The sequence below is a fragment of the Poecilia formosa genome, unplaced genomic scaffold (assembly GCF_000485575.1).
Source record: "Poecilia formosa unplaced genomic scaffold, Poecilia_formosa-5.1.2 Scaffold792, whole genome shotgun sequence".
In the NCBI taxonomy this organism is placed as follows: Eukaryota; Metazoa; Chordata; class Actinopteri; order Cyprinodontiformes; family Poeciliidae; genus Poecilia; species Poecilia formosa.
The window spans coordinates 20794-31495 of record NW_006800731.1 but is presented as its reverse complement, the minus strand read 5'-3'; positions in this window follow the sequence as shown (position 1 = coordinate 31495).

Genomic DNA, 10702 nt, shown 5'->3' with positions numbered 1-10702 from the left:
CTATTTATTTATTTATCTATAAGCTTCTTGCAAACAATCCTAAGTTAGAGTATCTGGTTAGAAATAATTTAGAATGCTCATTAAGTAAAAAGATACAGTCATTTGCCTAAAACTATATGCATTAAATGATGCTTTCCGAATAACAGTGGCAGTCTGTCTGAACTTCTGCCAGACAAATATTTGATCAGAATAATTTTGTTCAGCTCCAGTTATTATTCCACTTGTATTAAGAAATAATTGTATTACACTTTATAACAACCAGTCATGTTAACTAGGCATTTGTCTGCCAGTCTACTATTCTGACAGTGTGCAGCAAGGGACATTTTTGAAATGATATTTAAATAAATGCTGGAATATGATGACATTGTTTTTTGTTTTTGTTCTTTTTTTAAGTGACCACAATGAATTGAGTCATAACCGACTATGAGAATGTCCAGAAGAGATTCACCAAGTTTGGTGGGTATGGGGGGACGATTTATGTTTTCGCATCCACCTGACTAATGTGCAGTTGCGCCACTGCCGGCGGGCCGCGTGTAGCCACACAGAAAACAACGAGTGCAGACGTCACAGAATTACAGAGTTTAATCCAATAGAAGATAACTTATGCAAATTACAACAGAAACTGCAGAACAACAGAGACATACATTAATTTACCTGAGAAAAAGAAGGCAAAGACACGTCTTTAGAGAGTGCTGATGCAAAAAAGCAAAATAAGGCAGCAATCTGATTTGTTACTCCTGTGTACAACCTGTGTACAAACTTTTATAGTAAAGGCGTGTTTTTCCTCTTTAATATATTCAAATAAGGCGTACCTCTGCTTGACCAACTGGAAGCTATCTTGGACCCTCTTAAAAGTTAGAACCTCTATACAATTTGCTTCCAAGATCAAAGGCCATTTTGTCCCCTTTGTTTAAGCAAAGTGAGAGCAGAGCTTCTCCTGAACTCCTGCTGTTTTAAGGCTATCTGGTCAAAGAAAAACAGAGAAAGGTACTTCACAGATAGGTGTGAAATCTGGAATCTCTCCCGCTTTCTCCCTACTCAGATACCTCAGGAAGAAACTTAAAATCCTGTAGAAAGTTGAAGCAAAGGTTATCTCCACAAACCTAATTTTATTCTTCTGCATTCAGCACCTCAAAAGAATGAGTCTTGGCGTAAACCAAAAGTAATACATAAAATCAACAAAACAGAATGGGGTAAAATTCCTTTTTCTTACCATAATATTCAATCCTAAGTATAAAAATTAACACAATCATTTTCCAAAACCCTTTCACCATAAACCTGAGCAATTTTCTAATACTTAACAAAACATTTTCATTCACACTATTTCCATTTGATTCCAATATAGTAACAGATAATATAATTTCAAAATACATTCATCACTGACTAAATTAGTAATTCTAAAACTATGATTAAACTATTTTCAGTCAGAGCATGCGATTAATAACTAAGAAAAATGTCTTACAAATTAAATGTTAGTGGTTTTAAACATTCTATGTTGTATTCAGTTTTACACCGTCCCAGATGTTAGTTTTGGAAGACTTTTTGATCTTCTGTGAACCGAGCAAACTTCTCTCTCCCACGCTCATCCAAGTGATACTGCCCTCCTGGAGATGCTAATTTTATGGCCTCTTGTCCTCTCTGATAACACAACAGGAGCCTCAGTGAGAGTTCCCTTTTGATCTCTATTTTCCTTCCCGTAAGTTGAATACTTACCCATCAATAGTTTTAGTTTTAAATCTTTAACACAAAACCTGTTCTAAATTAAGAAATTTGTTCAAAATGGCCATGGTCAATATACCTTTTTCACATGCCGTAAGATTAACTGTATTAAACACTAAAAATATTCATTTTTCCTTAACACCCCCAATCTGCATTGGGCTACATCGGTGCTACGTCATCCGAAACCCAGCAATAGTTAGGTTTAAGATTAGGGTCCGGGTAAGGTCATAGAAATTAATGAATAATGAATGGAAGTGAATACAAACTCCTTATGAAGACAGAAAAACATACTCTGTGTGTGTGTGTGTGTGTGTGTGTGTGTGTGTGTGTGTGTGTGTGTGTGTGCATGTGCATGTGTGTGTGTTTGGATTATGATGGATTGCATTGTTTTAAATTAAAATAGGAACTGGTGGGATAATAGTTTGATCAAGTATTTAACATGCAGCTTTTATTCCTAACTGGGAAGATATTTTGTAGATAAACTTTCTTAACTGTTACTTATGTCTGTGAGGGATTCTGCAGTGGGTCAGGAAATTACCAACTGTTATGACATTGTTAAAGATTAATATGCTAAACTGAGCTCTCGTCTCTTCAGCTTAGAGCAGAAGATGCACAGTTGTAAAACATGACAGACATAGATTGTTGTTAAAAATACAGACTCGGGTGTGCTGTGGTGACGCAGGGGTTAAGCACAACCCACATATGGAGGCCTTAGTCCTCGACGCAGCTGTTGCAGGTTCGATTCCCAGCCTTGGCAACCTTTGCTGCATGTCTATCCCCCTTCTCTCATTACCCACTTTCCTGTCAATTAACTATCAAATGAAGGCCACAAGATCCAAAAAAATCTTAAAAAAAAAAAAAAATACAGACTCGTTTAATCAGCAAAATAATGTCAACACCCTTGCAATACAACTTTGCAAGCTGTTCACATGAAAATGGTCATTGAGTTTTAAAAACTGGACCCATAACACAAACCATGCTGTCCACTTGCTAACACTATTTACCATTTTGTGTCTTTTTTCATTGACATTTTATTATATAATTTTGCACTGATTATGGATGCACAGTTGGTAGCACTGTAGCCTCTCAGCAAAAAGTTGCTGGCTTTGAATTCTGGCCCACCCAGGCAAAAAAAACAGTATACTTTAGTATATTTCAAACATACTTATATTTGTGAAAGTACATTTTAAGTATACTAAGTATTAAGTGTACTACCTATAAATATATCTGAAGTATACTAAACGTATACTTGTACCAATTTCGAAATTAGAACTTTAATCACACTTAAACATAATTGTACCAAAATACACTTTTAATAAATATATTAAATGAAAGTATACTTTAAGTGAACAATATATATATGCCCAAGTGTAAATATACACTTGCTCAAGTATATTTAAAATATATCTAAAATATATTTTGTGTATTTTAAAATATATGCTCAACATACTTATATTTGTGAAAGTACATTTTAAGAATTCTAAGTATTAAGTGTACTACCTAGAAGTATATCTGAAGTATACTAAAAGTACACTTGTACCAATTTTGAAATTAGAACTTTAAACACACTTAAACATAATTGTACCAAAATACACTTTTAATATATTAAATAAAAGTATACTTTAAGTGAACTAAATATGAATTAATATGTATGAATTTTTAAGTGCCTTAATAATATTTTATTATTTATTAAAATTGCATACAATAAAAAAATGATAATCATGATTTAATTTTTAAGAAAGTACCCAATCCATTTTCAGATGTGTGATGTAAAACCGTATAATTAACGGCATTATCTCCAGTTCATACTCCAGACCAGATGGTGGCGGTCTTGCACACTTTCATTTATTTAAAAAAAACGCCACAAAGAGAAGAAAAAACTTGAACGCAGGGAAGATGGCCAAGAAGAAAAGGAAAAAGAGAGATCGGTCGAATCTTGGTCGATCGAAAAGGAGGATCAACTGTTTTGTTGGACCGACACGGAAAATTCAAAAACACAAACATCGCTTTTGGAAAAGGCGGATTTGGCATAAACTGGTATGTGAATGGTTCGGATGGAAATGGAGATAGGAAATGAGAAAGATGGAGATTTTGAAGGATGGACGCCAGTGGGAAGAAGGAGGGAGAGAGGCCGTGGAAGAAATAAAATAGATGAAGGAAAAGGAATTGGTGATAGCCAAGGCCGTAAACGGGAACTGGAAGGAAGTAGCTCAGAAGAAGAAAGGATAGTGAGGAGGAAGGTTGTGAGGGAGGAATTTAAAGTAATATTAAAACTTAAAAACGAGGAAGAACAGGATAAAATCAGCCCCATTGTGGTGTCAAGAGAAATTAAAAAGAAAATTGGAGATGTTGAAATGGTAAAGATTTTGAGAGATGGAAACCTATTGGTAGTATGTAAAAATATAGAACAAAAGAATAAGGCTTTAAATGTGGATAACATTTGCAAAAGATCTGTGCTGGAGAAAAAAAATCATGGGAGAAAATAAAAACATTAGAGGAGTGATTTATGGGAGATGAAGACCTTGGTAAAATTAAGAGAAGTGTTGTAGGTGCAAAAGTGAATAACTTGAAAAGATTGTCAAAAACAGTGAATGGAGAAAGAGTAGGAAGTTTGTCAATCCTTATTGAATTTGATGAAAAAGAGTTGCCAAAAAATATCCACCACTTCGGTGTTTCAAATGCCAAAGGTATGGATACATAGCAGCAGTATGTAAAGGGAAGCAGAGATGTCCAAAATGTGGAGAAGACCACAAATTAGAAGAATGTAAAGAAGAAACACAAGAAAAATATTGTAACTGTGGAGAGAATCATAGAGTCACATTTGGAGGATGTGAAGTAAGGAAGAGGGCAAAAGAAATTGTACAGATTAAAACAACTAAAAACATAAGCTATGCAGAAGCAGTTAAAAATGTGAAGGAACAGAAAACAAAAGAGATTCAACAAACAGTGAGTCAAACTGCACAGCAATCCAAAGTACAGACAGAAGAAAATGTCACAATACCAATAGAAAAAAATAATATTATTTGTAGCCTATGTTATCAACTGCACTGACCAAGCCAAACACAAAACTGAGAAGATTAAAATAATAGTGAGAGGAGCTGAAACGTTTTTGGGCTTTAAAGAGGGACCATGGGTGAACATAAATAAAAAGTTGGAGGAAGATAGGAAACCAGGACCATCAGGTGAAAACAGTTCATGTTAATATTACAATGGAATGCAAGAAGTTTGATTGCTAACGGACAGGAACTTAAAGGTTATATTGATGAGCTTGAAGAACAACCGGAAATTATTTGTGTTCAGGAAACATGGTTAAAAACATTAGATTTTGTGATTAAAGGATATGGTAGTGTAAGAAGAGATCGATCAGAAGAAGGTGGAGGAGGATGTGGAATATTTATTAAACAAGGGATACAATATCAGGTATTAGGAAAAGGTAAAGAACTAGAATATGTGGTAATTGAGATATGGGAAGAAGGTAAATTCAAAATAATAAATTTTTATAATCCATGTAAAACATTAATGATTGATATAATGGAGGAGTTAACTGAATATTTGGAAGGGAAAGTAATTTGGTGTGTAGATTTTAATGCAAACAGTACTTTGTGGGGTAAATGTAATGATAAAAACGGACAAGTTATAGAATTAATGGAAATGAAAAATCTAGTATGTATTAATGATGGAAGAGGAACAAGAATCAATATAAGAACAGGGATGGAATCAACTATTGATTTAACAATTGTTTCAAATGTTTTAGCTAGTATTTGTGAATGGTTCATTGATAAAAAAAAATCTACAATAGGTAGTGATCATTACCCCATAACAATAAGAGTAGGACTAAATTTAAATAATAAGAATATAAAGCTTGGGAAAAAGTTAAATTTTTAATAAGGCAGACTGGATTAAATTTAGATATTTGAGTCAAATAAACTTAGAAAAAGTAGATATGAGTATGGATATAAATGATGGAAATTTAATAATTTGTAAGATAATAATGGAAGCAGCAGATAATTCTATAAAGAAATCAGGGTGTAAGAATGATAAGAAAATGGTGCCATGGTGGACAAATGAATGCAAAGAAACAATAAAGTTAAGAAATAAAGCGTTTAAGGTACTGAAAGGTAACCCAATTTATAAGAATTTACTTGATTATACAAGAAAACAAGCAATAGTAAGGAGAACTATAAAAAAATGCAAAAATAGAATATTGGAGAAATTTTTGTAATGCGATAGGGAAAGAAACAAAAATTGAAAAAATTTGGAAAGTAATTAAAAGAATGAATGGTATAAAAAGAGAGTTTGAATATCCTATACTAAAAATAGATGATACATATATGATGAGATAAAGACAAAGTTGAAATATTGGCAAGAACGTTTAGTAAAATTCATAGTTCAAATAATATTAGTGAAAAGGGAAGAAAAGGAAGAGAACATACAAAAATTATATATAAAGATTTATTACAGAGCGTTGAAGAAACAAATAATTTGTTGAATGTTGAGTTTACAAAAACAGAATTGAATAATGCACTTAAGAAGACAAAAAAATACAGCACCAGGTAAAGACCAAATCTGGTATAGAATGATAATGCAACTCAGTGAAAAAGCTAAAGATATATTATTACAATTATATAGTAAAATTTGGGAGGAGGGAAAATTACCGTTGAATTGGAAGGAATCAATTATAATAGCTAAACCAGGAAAAGATAATTCAAACCCAGAAAACTACAGACCAATAGCTTTAACATCAAATCTATGTAAAATAATGAAAAAAAAGATTAATAATAGACTAGTATATTATTTAAGTAGTAAAGGATATATGTCAAAATATCAAAGTGGTTTTCGAAAAGGGAGGAGTACAAATGATCCAACACTATGTTTAGAGCATGACATTAGAAGAGCACAAGTAAATAAAGAAAGTGTAGTGGCAGTATTTTTTGATATAGAAAAGGCATATGACATGATGTGGATGGAGGGATTATTAATTAAATTATGCAAGTTGGGTATTAAAGGGAGAATATTTAAATGGATTAAAGACTTTTTAACAAATAGAAAAATACAAGTTAGAATAGGAGAAGTTATCTCAGGAAAATATATAGTAGAAATTAAATTAAATTAATTAAATTATGCAAGTTGGGTATTAAAGGGAGAATATTTAAATGGATTAAAGACTTTTTTAACAAATAGAAAAATACAAGTTAGAATAGGAGAAGTTATCTCAGGAAAATATATAGTAGTAAATGGAACTCCACAGAGGAGTATTATAAGTCCATTGCTGTTTTCAATTATGATAAATGACGTATTTAAAGATATTGGAAAAGACATGGGTTGTTCACTTTTTTCAGATGATGGAGCTGTTTGGAAAAGAGAGAAAAATGTTGATTTTATTGTTAAAAAATTACAAGAGGTTATTATTGAAATAGAGAAAGGGGCATTGCAATGAGGATTTAAGTTCTCAGTTGATAAAACGAAAGTAATGATATTTACTCAGAAAAAAATAAACAAGGAAATAAAATTGAAATTATATAATCAAGAGTTAGAACAGGTAAAGTGTATAAAATTTTTAGGGCTATGGTTTGATGAAAAATTAAAATGGCATACACATATTCAAAAAGTTGTTGATAAATGTAAGAAAATTTTGAATATTTTGAAATGTTTGGCTGGCAGTGACTAGGGAGCAGATAGACAATCACTAAAACAGATTTTACACAGGTATGATAAGATCCTACATAGACTTTGGATGTTTAGTTTATGGTTCAGCAGCTAAAACACATCTGGTTCACCCGCTTCGGATGTTATCATCCCATAGAATGGTGATTATCAGTGGTTATCAGCCCCATTGAATCGCCTCAGTTGGTCCTTGCTCTGCCTACTAGCAGGCTGTTATCAATCATTCTATCGGTGATAACAGCCGCTTGTCGCTAATAGAACCTTTTTTTTTACCTTTTTTTAAAAACCTTTATTTATAATTTATCTGCGAATTTGAACAGGATATTAAGAATTTACTAAAAATACAAAAGCCAAACGTATCCGTCATAAGATTTTAATTAGGTATTTAAAAACAACTCACTAAAATCTAAAACCGTATTTTTTTTGTTTTGTTTATTTTTGTTCGCTTTTTTAAAAACCTATATTTCCAATATGCCTTTTATTTCTTTGAATTTTTTTTCCAATAATTCACTCAAAATAAATGCCAAAATTTAACATACTTGGTTAATTTTATTGGACCTTTTAATATGTTTGATTGAAATAAAAATAAGGACGGATCCCACAAAAACCCAAGAAGAAGAATAAGCTGATGTCATCCTATGCGACACTTACACTCCGGTGAGTAGAAATCTGCATCTGTCAAAATGTTTTTGTACTCTAAAACCAAAAATAACTCCAAAGTGTTACGTTATAAAATTACTGACTTAATGGCAGTAGGACTGTGATGCGAATGGTTGAAGACACGTTTGTAACATTTTTTTTTTGCCGGAAAATATACGGTGGAAGCTAGCTAAATTAGCCTCTTGGAGGCTAATTGTACCTGTACACTGTACCTGTGCTTAATACGTTTAATTAGCCATGATAGAGTCACATCATAATGTTTATAGTCATGCTTGTTGTTGCCACNCCTAGGGAGAATTTAGAGAAACCAATTAACCTGACAGTCATGTTTCTGGACTGTGGGAGGAAGCCGGAGAACCCGGAAAGAACCCACCATGCAGAGAGAGAACATGCAAACTCCATGCAGAAAGACCCCGGGCCGGGAATCGAACCCAGAAGAAAACTGAACTCGCGACTTAAGGAGTCCAGCCCTAAAATGTCAAAATTCTCACAGAAACAGAACTCTGGAAATTTTAAATCCATGTTGGGAAAAAGAAAAAAAAAGAAATGAGGAGTTTTGGATGGACAATTGAAAATAAAATTAAATTAAATTAAAATGAATAGGTTAGAAATTAGTCAAACAATGCCAATATCAATTATACCACCCTGGATTCTACCAGAAGCAAGAGTAGATATGTCAATAATGGAAAAGAAACAAGATAAATCATACATTGTAGATAGTTATTCAGTGCAGTTATATTTAAATAATTATTATCAATATGTTCAAATATATACTGATGCATCAAAAATAACTGGGAAAACAGGAATAGCGTTTGTAGTACCAGAATTCAATATAAAAATAGGAAAACGAATTACAGATGGATTATCAGTATACACAGGAGAAATGTTGGCAATATTATTAGCTTTACAATGGGTAGAAGACATAAAACCATTAAAAACAATAATATGTTCAGATTCAAGCTCTGCATTATTAAGTTTAAAATATAATGAAACAGATAGTCGGATGGACATTTTATTAGAAATATTTCATACATTACTCAGAATACAAAACATGGGTTTAATAGTTATATTTGTGTGGGTTCCAGCACATATTGGAGTAGAAGGAAACAAGAGGGCAGATAAAATGGTAAAGAGGGCAATTAAAAATCATATTAGTTTTACAGTTAAAAAAAAAGTAAAGCTGAAGGAAAGAGTATTGTTAAAGAGAACCTGATGAAAGTTTGGCAAAAAAAGGTGGGATGAAGATAAAACAGGAAGATGGTTTTATAAAATTCAGAAGATTGTAGGAGAAAGAAGAAACGGAAGAAGAAATAGAAAGGAGGAAAGAGTAATAACAAGGTTAAGATTTGGACATACAGGACTTAATTATACACTTTTTAAAATTCAAAAACATAAAACTGGTAAATGTGATTACTGTGATAAATATTAAACCATAGAACATGTTATATTAGAATGCCATAAATATAAAAAAAGAGAGAAGATATATGAAGAGAGAGTTTGAAAGTATTAAGGAGAAGATTAATTTATTAGATATATTGAGGAAGAATTTAGGGAGTAAACATGCAAATAATTATTCGATTTCTAAAGAAAACTAAAGTATTTCATAGAATTTAATTATAGTAAGTGTGTTTGAGTGAAGGCATGATATACAAAGTTGTGTACAAGTATGTATGTGTTTTTACGTGTGAATGTGTGAGTGTATGTTTAGATATAATTCATAGTAGAATATATGTATATATAGATGAGGATAAATATTTAAACCATCACGAACCACACTCCATACCAGTAAGTGGCGGTAATGCTACTAACAGTTTGTTGCCAACTGCAATAAAACCGACAAGAAGAAGAAGAACGCAGGGAATATTACGCTGTTCAAATTCGCCATTTTTACTCTCATAATATTGCCTTAAAAGTAGAGAGGGCCTTGACAATAGTTACTAATTTTGGTAAATTCAAGCTGGTGACATCCTAGTCCGAGTTACAACACAACGGGACAACCGATGGAAATGAAATGTGTGTCACAAAAGGAGCCCGAAGGGATGAAGGCTGCTAAGTGTTGCTAGCTGGTGGTAAGTTTGCTTATTAATTATCTTCATTTAATTATAAACAGTGCAGTGAAGATATATAACTTACGTTGGTTTCATAAATAATTATTTTATCAATTTTATTGTGACTTGTATGATTATTACAATAGGAATCATTCAGCTTCATGTTATAGCTGCATGCAGGCTGTTTGTTGCGACTTATACTTTAATTCATAAACTAACATGGTTTTAATTAAGCTCCATAAGACAGAGAGACTTTGATATTGTGATATTGTTGTTCTAACTGGTGACCTGTTCAGGGTGAACCCTGCCTGTCATCTGATGACTGCTAGAGATGGGCACCACCAGCCCCCCTCACCACCCTGCAAGGATCAGCGTGTTCAGATCATGTTTATGTCATGTTTATGAAAGTGTCATGACAGTCTTATTCACCCCCCTTCAAATAAAGTGTTACCAATTATATTTTTAATATAATTCTATGACAGAATTAGTACACTCAGTATAAAAATGAAGTTGTTGAATATTACATTTGAAAGTATATTTTAAGTATACTAAGTACAACTTGAAGTTGTTCCAAAAAAGTATGGTGAATTAATACAAAGTATACTAAAAGT